The sequence below is a fragment of the Solenopsis invicta genome, chromosome 1, assembly GCF_016802725.1.
Source record: "Solenopsis invicta isolate M01_SB chromosome 1, UNIL_Sinv_3.0, whole genome shotgun sequence".
NCBI lineage: Eukaryota > Metazoa > Arthropoda > Insecta > Hymenoptera > Formicidae > Solenopsis > Solenopsis invicta.
The window spans coordinates 25563759-25573621 of NC_052664.1; the positions used below are offsets into that span (position 1 = coordinate 25563759).

A 9863-nucleotide genomic window follows, 5' to 3' on the forward strand; every position below is an offset into this window, starting at 1 on the left:
GGACGGCAGCAGCAGCAGCGGCGGTGGCGGCGGCGACGGCGTCGTCATTGAGGTGGGGGCTGGCGTCGCGACGGCGGCGACGGCGTGTACGGTGGTTGCGAGCGCGCGGGCGCATCCGCTTCGTGCGCGTTGTGCCGCGCTGCGACGCGACGGGATCCACGTCAAAGTGGCTCTAGAGTTGAACCGAGTTGGTGACCGAGGCGATGAATTGAAACTTACCGAGCTAACCGAAGTCTTCTCGAGCTAATCTCGAAGAATCGTGGGTCGCATTCGACGAACGCATCCCTCGATTGTGGTCTCCCATTTCGAAGCGGAAAAATATAGTCAAATTTTATTCATATTTATACTTTATTGTTACAGCAGCACTTTACTCCACAATTGTATGAACTGTGTATGAGTTGATTAGTGTTGAGATGTTGAATAAAATGTAAATTTAAAAAAGGTATTAAAATAATAACGTTATAATAAAAAAATCAATTATATCCTAATTGCACACTTTATCCAAAGGATGTCGCAAGGACATCCTATGGAAATCCCATGGACGTTCCTAGAAAATCTGTGCTTTATGGGATAAGTCTATTAAAAAAGAAAATCACAAGTTTTTTAATAAAATATACGAAACATTCCTAAAAAAGTGTTTCAATACACTAATTGTAACATCAAAAATTAATGAAATATTATTTCAGTTACTAATCAGTTTATTGAAACACTTTTTCTTAATGTTTCGTATATTTTTTCAAAAAACTCGTGATTTTTTTTAAGGTTTATTGTAAAGAATTTTTTAGCTTTAAAGTTTTTTTTACATAGTTGAATCTCTTTTCATTGTTTGATGTTTTTTTTATATATCATATAAAACATATGTATATGTTTGATAAATCGAAATTAAACAACAAAGTTTGATTAGAGATTAAAACTGCAGAATTTAAAAGTGATACCGTTGCGTAACGTATATAACAGTTAATATATAGAATTTTATATTTTACTTATCTAAAATAAACTTGTTTTTTCAAGAAAAAATATTTCCTCAAAAATGAGAAACTTCGTAGAAAAACAAAAAATGTTCTTTCGATTTATTTTTGCAAGAAAAATTGTCTTATTTTTCTATAAAATATTTTTTTAGCAACAATAAAAGTTAACATTTAATCAAGATCTGCAAATCTGAATAAAAAATTGGATATTTAATAGATATTTCATTAAATGTTCATTAAGCATATGTGACGTAGACGTAAATCTTCTATATGCAAAATAAAAAAAAAATCGATATTGTTGGATTGTGGATACAGTAAGGATTGCCTGTATGAAATTCATGATCATCTCTTTATATCATTCCTCTTATATGATTTAATATATCGATTTCTACCTGAAATTAACCGTTTCTTTCCCCAAGGTCTCATAACCGATTAAAATCATACGATTCGGAGTTCTCGCTTTACTTAATTCCAAATTCGACGGGACTTAAGTCGATTACGTGAATATTCTCTTTTTAGGTCACGCGATCATCTCTTTCCGCTGAACCTTCGATTTAACTTTCTACGAGATTGCGACTTTTCGCCGCGAGACGATCAAAACCCGTGGGAAAGATCGGAATTACCCCCTGTCGTTCCGCGCTTTTTATAGCTCATAAAACGTCTGTCTTCGTCCCATTCTTCTCTTTCTTTCTCATCCATTCCCTCTTTTCTCTTTTCCCATTTTTACTGTATCTCGCGCGATATAAGTGTGTAAAAGAAGGTTACAGTTTACGGTAGTAAGAACATATTGACTAATTTTCCGTATTTTTTTCAATTCATAATAAAAATTATCAGATATCGATCACACGTTTCATTAACTTGAAAACACGTTGCTCATTTTTTATCCTTCTATACAATCTGTTCCAGAATAACGAAAAGTATTTGACAAATCTCTTCATTTATCTTCATAACGGTCTCTATCTTCATCATTTGTTCTCATCTCATGAATCAGCCAATATTGAAAAAATTGAAATCAGATAAAACACTTTTATTATTATAATTCGTATTTATAAATAAAAAATTAGAATGAATACACGAGAGAGATAATAGATATTTTAAACCTGCAAATATCATATCTCGAATTATTTCTTTAAAAAAAAAATAATTCTATAGTAATGATGTACGCAAAAAAGACAGACTTTCAAAGAAGACAGAATAGAGATAGAAATGTTTAAATTACACATTTAGCATTTAAAATATTTTAAATAAATTCTCGAGATAAATATATACAATTTAGTGGAGCAACAAAATTCCAAAGTTCGGTATAAGTATTGTCTTTTTCTTGTGAAAAAACAATATCTAATAAATATATCTGAGTAAACATTTTTCTCATAATTTTTGTACAAATTGGAACATTTTTCAGAAATATTTAGAAATACTGATGGAGAAAGTCTATCTTTTCTCAGAATTTTTCATACATGTTAACATTGAAATATTCTGATATTATTTCTCATCGCATAATTTCTAAGAAATACTTTAAACTCTTTTAGATTTTATAACATTTCATTAGAAATTATAGAACAAAAAAATCTTGGAAATCATAGAATATTTCATAATTAACATGTACAAAAATTTCTGAGAAAAGGTGTAGACTTTCTGAGTATTTCTAAAAAAATGTTCTAATTCGTATACAAAATCTGAAAAAGGTATAAAATTATACAGATATTCTGAAAAATTCTGAGACAAATTTTTATCGGGGTATAAAATCGGTAAAATAAAAAAAATGACCTCATGAAAAATTTTAGATGAATAAATAGTAAATCGTACAAAAATTACCATTTTTCTAAAATATACTTATGTAAATTAAAAACTTATACACAAAATGTATTCTTTTTTTTCTACCTTTATGTAATTGTTTTGTAATTTATGCGAATTAACTTGACAAATAATACATGGACGATCGTTAATCGATCAACGAACACTATCGCAATCTCTTCCAAGAATTAGAATTGCCTGCCAAGGCGACGACTCGAAATTTGATGAGAGAGCTGAGTCGATGAAGATGAACAAGTACTTGATAAGAAGCAGGAATACGATACTCGTGCGTACACGAGGTGTCGCGTTTACTCGACACGTCTCACATGTGGGTTTACAAGATATATCCTGAGGCCGAGTGCGGAATGGGTTGCTCTGCTCGAGTGGGGTCGCGTTCGCTACTCTCAAGCGAATTTCTCCACCGGTCGATGGCTTACGCTTGCGCGCTGTTGCCTTCTCAGGGGTAGCCTTATTCCCGAGTTGTGTACCAAACTTACGTCGTGAGAACAACCCTGACACTCACCCATTAGCCGAGTGGAGAGGATTAACGTTCGATAACCCGCAGATAATACCGATCATCCGCGATACTATCTCATCCTCTTTTGTCTGCTCTGAACTTTCTGAAACTTGGTATCAAAACTTATAAATTTCCTTTTTAATATGCTATTTTCTTCATTCAAAAGAATTAAGCGCTAATTCGTTAACAGAATTAAGTTAATAAATAAACTATGTGAATATAGATGTAATTACCGGTAGTAATATCGATTGTCGACGCTATTGTAAATCCTTTTTCATTTTAATGAAGCAAACGATGATCTTTTATTATTCATTAGTTACAAATTTTGTATTACATATCTTTCGTATTTTATGTCCAACATAACAAATAATCTATTACTAGTACGAATCATCATCACTTCCTCTATCAATATTTCAATTGCCTTTATCGCAAAAGTCAGAAATAGCTATACAAGCAGGCACAAGTGGCATTTAGTTCTCAAAATCTTGAAGCTGCATTTTGTTATTAAACTGATTAATTATATTGTTTCCATTGTTTCGATTGAGTTTCATTCATCTGAGATATTTGTATTTGACTGTAACACATGGTAAACAAAATTACATGAACGTAAAAATATTTAAAAACTATTTATAAAACAATTTATATAAAAAATATACAAGTAACATGTAATACCTGTATTTGTAATATATTTTGTGATCCAAGTAGTTGACCGAGGTGCTAAGTCCATTATTGATTTCGAAACTGAACTCGAAAGGTGACTTAGAAGTTGGTGATCCTCGCCGTCACTATAATTCTGATTCGGCGACCTCGTTTGTCTTGGAAAAGCCGGTGAAACTCTTCTTCTTTGCTTCGGTAGCTTGCTTTCGCGCCTGCAAATTTTACTTTTTCACGTGCACTCCATTTTAATATAAAATCAATTTCAATTTTATTATCATAAGTTAATTATATATGAATTAATTAACACGCCCAAGTGTACGGCAAATATAATGCGAGTAACCTGCGTGCGCGGGTGCGCGCGAGAACATGACAAAGTTGCTGACGATGACTGGAACTAGAAGAGCGATAGTTAGAACACCGGTGAGTCCGCAAATGAACATGCCTGAGGAAGTTTTCGGCGTTGTGTCGCCGTAGCCTGCAGCAGTCATGATAAATAAAGCCCACCGTAAACCTCGCGGTGTACTGTCAAAATCATTGTTAGGATTTTTCTGCAAAGTGTTACGCTATGAAATGAAAAGCCAGGCTAGAACTTTGGGCACTTCGAAAATTTTGTAAAAAACAGAAAGCAATAAAATAGTTGAAAACTCTAATTAGCGTAGTAGAGTCAAATCTTCTAAAATTTATCTTACTTCATCTCTATTTTACTGCTGTTCACGTGGGATCCGCGAAGAAGAGTCGAGATCAAAGTCTAAGACAGGGCTCTAAAATTTTCTTTTTAGGAGAGAGCCCGAAGCTCTCCCTGGATTCTTCTGTGCAAATCCCGCCGCTTTATTTAAATTGCATTCAGAACTGTGCCCTTAAATTATTTAGCTCGGTCCCCCGTGAAACTAGAAATTTATCTGCAGGCGTTCAACGTAGAATATGAGACTGGCAAAAACGTACGATTCCAAGTGCGAGGAAGAAGATCAGTAAGGCCTTAAAGGTGTGGATAAGGATTCTAAATCCGGGCAAATGCCTCGTCAACTTGAATAATCGTAGAACACGTGCTATCGACAGGAGCTCCAGATAAGGATATGATTTTGCCAGAAACTCCGTCTAGAAGCTCATCGTCGCTACTAGATCGATTGCATTGACCGGCGACACGGCGAAGCGCCTCAGGCTGAGACTTACTTGCAATTAAGTTACCTAGCATCGCAGTGTTCACTATGTTATCTGTCATGGCCGAAGATAACTCGGTGTATCGATTATAAATTAAAAAGGGTTAGCGTTATAATAGGGAATATTGAGGAAAACGTAAAAGTAATTACATTATTCGGTTGTATCTCACGGAACAGAACTCAAATATTCAGCAAAATGAAATTAAATTACGACGACGATTAAATCAAAGCGAAATACAAGCGAATGGGAAATAAAGATTATACGAGGCAACGAAGTGCAATTTTCACAGCGAGCCAAGCGTTACAAGCATGTTCCAGATAAAAAAAACGCTCGGCGAGGATCAGTAACGGTTCCAGTAATATTCGAGCAGTCTTTCTTCAATTCTTCGTAGACGTGTTTATTCTCCGGCGACTCCACTGCCGTCTCGTCACTCTTCACGCAGTAACAGAGTACCGATACACAGACTATATATTTAGCCGTTGCTGAAGAGTACGGTTCATCGAACAGAATCCAGATGCAAGACCATAATCTTTGCCATCTCGTGAGAGTCCCTTTACGATACTCATCCTCGAAACCGAAAATCCCAGCGATCTCTACGTCGCTGAAGTTTTCACCCTCGACGTTCGACGTCGAGCTTATCGAGGATTGTCGAGGTGACTTGTGTATCTCGATGAGTGCTATACGCACTCCAACAATATGGCTCTACCTAGAGAAAATCATCTTAATTAAGAGATTATTGAAAAAATCAAACAAATGCGGCTTTGAAGACAATAATCAATAAAGTCAAAAAGCCAATAAAAGCCAACAAAGAGTATTAAAATATTCCATGAGCGATGTAATTACTTATCAAATTTCTATAGCGAGAACATCATATAAAAAGAGTTGTATAAAAAGCTTGCATTAACGAGATAAATAAAATGTAAAGAATATTTTGTTCAAAGATTTCAATTTTCTAGTTTTACGTTTAATTAAGTATTTGCGAAATGATGTTTCTTACCATTTATTAATTTCTTTAAATCCACTTCAATTTATGCGTGAAAAAAAAAACGTGTAACTTTAATTTTAAGAACAGATCAACGATACGTTCTCTGGTTTCTTTTATCTCGTTTTATATAACTTTCTTTATAAAACTGATACTTTTTTCAATTATTATTTTATTAATAAAATAAAGCAAAAATTAAATTTAAATTAATCACTAATACGTCATAGACTGCAAGCATGATTGGAGCTTTAAATAATTGACAGAATATTGACACAAAATTATTGGATATTATATCTATTATATATGTGTTTTACAATATTAATGTTGTACGTGTATTGTATTTCACCGTTATTATTTTTCAATATGTATGTAGATATATACTTTGTGATTGACAGTTAACAAATAACATTACGCAATTTATTTGGGGCGAAAGTATCGAACCAACCTGGTTCGAATCGAGACCCCAAAACTCCAGTTCCTCTTCAAAGAGCGGATCGCACACGTTCACGGGATTATGCAGCTTTCCCGTGCGATAGTAATTGAGCGCTTGCGCAAAAACATGTGGATGCCTATCGTAAAAGTATTCATTCGAAACCGGATCGTAATTCGCTAACGCCTCCGTTAACCGTGACAATCTGGTCCCCGGGATTTTCTTTAGCGTCGCTTTACACGTCTCGTGTCGAACACCACCCACATTCAACGTCACCCGATCGTTCCATTTTCCACCTTTCATTTTTTTTTTTTCGTCCTATATAGCTCCTCCTCGTAGAATATGCAAAAAGGGATATCCGTTTGGGGACTTGCAAAATTTCAAGGGGCAGCTAAATAAAGCGTCTACCTTCTCCGCTAATTAATAAGTAATTACTGTTAAACACTAGTCGACGAATTTTATTTTTACTCACTTTACTCTCGCCGAAAATTCTCATAGTATTCTCCAACGATTTGGAGAGGAAGTACTAAACGAAAGAGTATTTCACAGTTACACGCTTTGCATCATAGACGCTCGCTTGATGACTATTCGTCAGTGCGCGCAACCATAAGATTCGGCAAAAGGGAATGATCTGCACCGCACATACGTGCATTTCCGTTCTATAAATTTGCGCGTGTTTATTTGAACGGCTCGCCACATGCAGTCAAATCCATTTGTTCAGCTAGAAATGCAAAGTCACGTAATAGACTAGTTGCCGTGCCTCGTTAAAATTCCGTTAAAGTAATGAAAAAAAAAAAAACAGTGCGTATAAATTTCTTTAATCTTTCTTTACATATGAGACGTGGGAGTAATATCATATGCGAAAAACAACATTGACTACGGAATAATATTGACTGAATATACATAGTATATTATTACAGAATTATAAATTATACATAGAGAGAATAATTTCAGTATCAATTTTACAGCATTTAAAACTTTAGCTAGATACAAATAGAAAAATAATTCTATGTTGGACCATCAAAATCATTGTAGGACGCTCAAGCGTGATAAATGATAATATTGCTGCAAACAATTTTGACATTTCTATAAATCAGCTTGAATGTCCAATATAACTTTTCAAATAATTTAAAACAATTATTTTCGGATTTGTATTTTAGTTGAATTCTTTTCTTGTATAATTGTATAACATTTTTAAAAGATATTTTGATATATTACTTATAATGATATCGTTAACTATCAAGTAAGTTAACTATCAAGTAAATTTAAAAAAAATTATTCTTGTTATCAAATACATCATATATCTAATTTATAATTTAAATATATTTATATAATAAAAATTTATATTATTTATAACTATAATAAAAATAATACTTATATAATAAAAATATATTTGTAATTTTAATTATATCAGCTTAAATAAATTTGCCTTTATGCTTCGACATGTAATAATACTAATAATTATGAAGTACGCTAATATCTCTTTGTTATCTGAAATCTGCCGGTACAAATGAAATCTGCATCGATTTTACATGCAGATATTCATTTGTCATACGTGCGACCTCTCGACACCAGCGAAAGAACTACCAGTACGTGTGCAGGATACTTCATAAACATTTACATAATTTATAAATTTGCATATGAAAAGATACAATAATATATAATAAATATATAATAATATGTACATCAATTTTATCTCTGGAAACAGTTCTGATTAACAAGATTTTTCAATTCACAAGATTAACAGACTCGAAGACAAGGTCAGTGCAACTTGGTGCAAAATCTCTCGTGTGAGATTTATAAACTGGATACAAAAATATAAAATTAAAATAATGTTAAATACGCATTCTATTATAAAAATGAAAAAAAATTAGCAAACACTTAAACAAATCAGTAACTCAACAAAAAAGGTGATAGAATTACAATTCGATTATCTGATCAAAATTATGTCGACCAAAATACTTGATCGCTTGAACTTCAGAGGGTAGTTCCGGTCTCGCTACAAAGAGGGTGACGGCGAGGGTAATGGGCAGGAGCTCCATCTGGTCTCGACATGGTCGTTCTTGTACTCCTCTCTCTTTCTTCTTTTTTTCTCTTTCTTTCTCTCTCACTCTCTCTCTCTCTCTGTCTCTTCGCGTTTCTCCTTCTCCCCTTCTCTTCTTTACTTATCTCATAATTGTAGGCGTCGGTACTTCCGCGCGCATGTACGCCACACGTAGGCGTCGCAGCTTTAAGGACGGCGCTCGTCTATGACGTCATATTTGTTTCATTCCGCCGTGCCAACACGCGTCCGACTTGTCTTTTCAATATTGCAACTGTGTCATCTCATTTATCTCGGCTCCTCGCACTCTTACCGGCGCCATCCCCCTTTTCCCGCAGCCTCCTCATTCATCGCCGCGATGTGCCAGTTCTATCACAGTGTTTAACATGTCGCTTTTTTATCTTTTCTCTCAGCTAATGCCATTGTCCCATATGCACGCGTGCTTGCGACGGAACAATTCTCCTGTTCATTTCCTGGTTTACCTTTGCTTCAGCAACAATGTTATTAACCTGATTTCTGTGCTAGTAACGCAATTTATTGGTGCAATATTGCCTAATATGCTCCCAATGCATGCCAATGTATATGCGTTCAAATTTATCGCCGATGAATTGCGCTGCTATAGAGAGGGTGTTTATCTAATTATTGACTATCATGCTTTAACGCTGGAATATTCTATGATAACTAGATGTTTTGGACAATTATGGATGTACAGATTGATCAGCACACAGTAGATATAAATAAGCGAAACGATTACAAATGCTATACAATTGCTCATGAATTATTATGTAATAATAAACATTTTAAAACTTTGTAACGTGACGTTAATTAATCCGATCACTTAATCATTTGGCGCCTTCAGCAATCTCGGACAACACGAACAGGTGCTTCTTCACTTCGGATGCAATGTTTCAGCCGCTGGTTATGAAAGGTGATTCAAGATCTTCCCACAGAATATTGAGTCGAGCGACAATTGCGATTGTCGTTAATCGATTCAACAGAATTCATCGCCGTATGAAAATAATCAGGGAAAAACTATTTATGAACGACGTTCACCCTATCGGCATTAAACGAGACGCGGATAAATATCACGGTATTAATACGCCGGATAGCGAGGAGAACGCGCCGTGCAGCTTCACAAAGCGAATACACGAGTCGAGAGTAACGAAGGTTACAAATATCCCCACCGCGCGAGCTACCCCCGTCATCATCATCCCTCTTTCGCTGCCAGCATCCGCTATGATTTCTCCCCCCCCCGTTTCAATTTCTCCCACGCTTCCACTCCCGCCATTCATCCCCCTCTTCTATCCGTCGGCACC

General features: G+C 35.0%; 1 pseudogene; it reads right to left on the minus strand.

Annotated features, from left to right (window-relative positions):
• Positions 1 to 2609: 2609 nt before the first annotated feature.
• LOC105202119 lies at positions 2610 to 7797 on the minus strand (annotated as a pseudogene).
• Positions 7798 to 9863: the final 2066 nt, after the last annotated feature.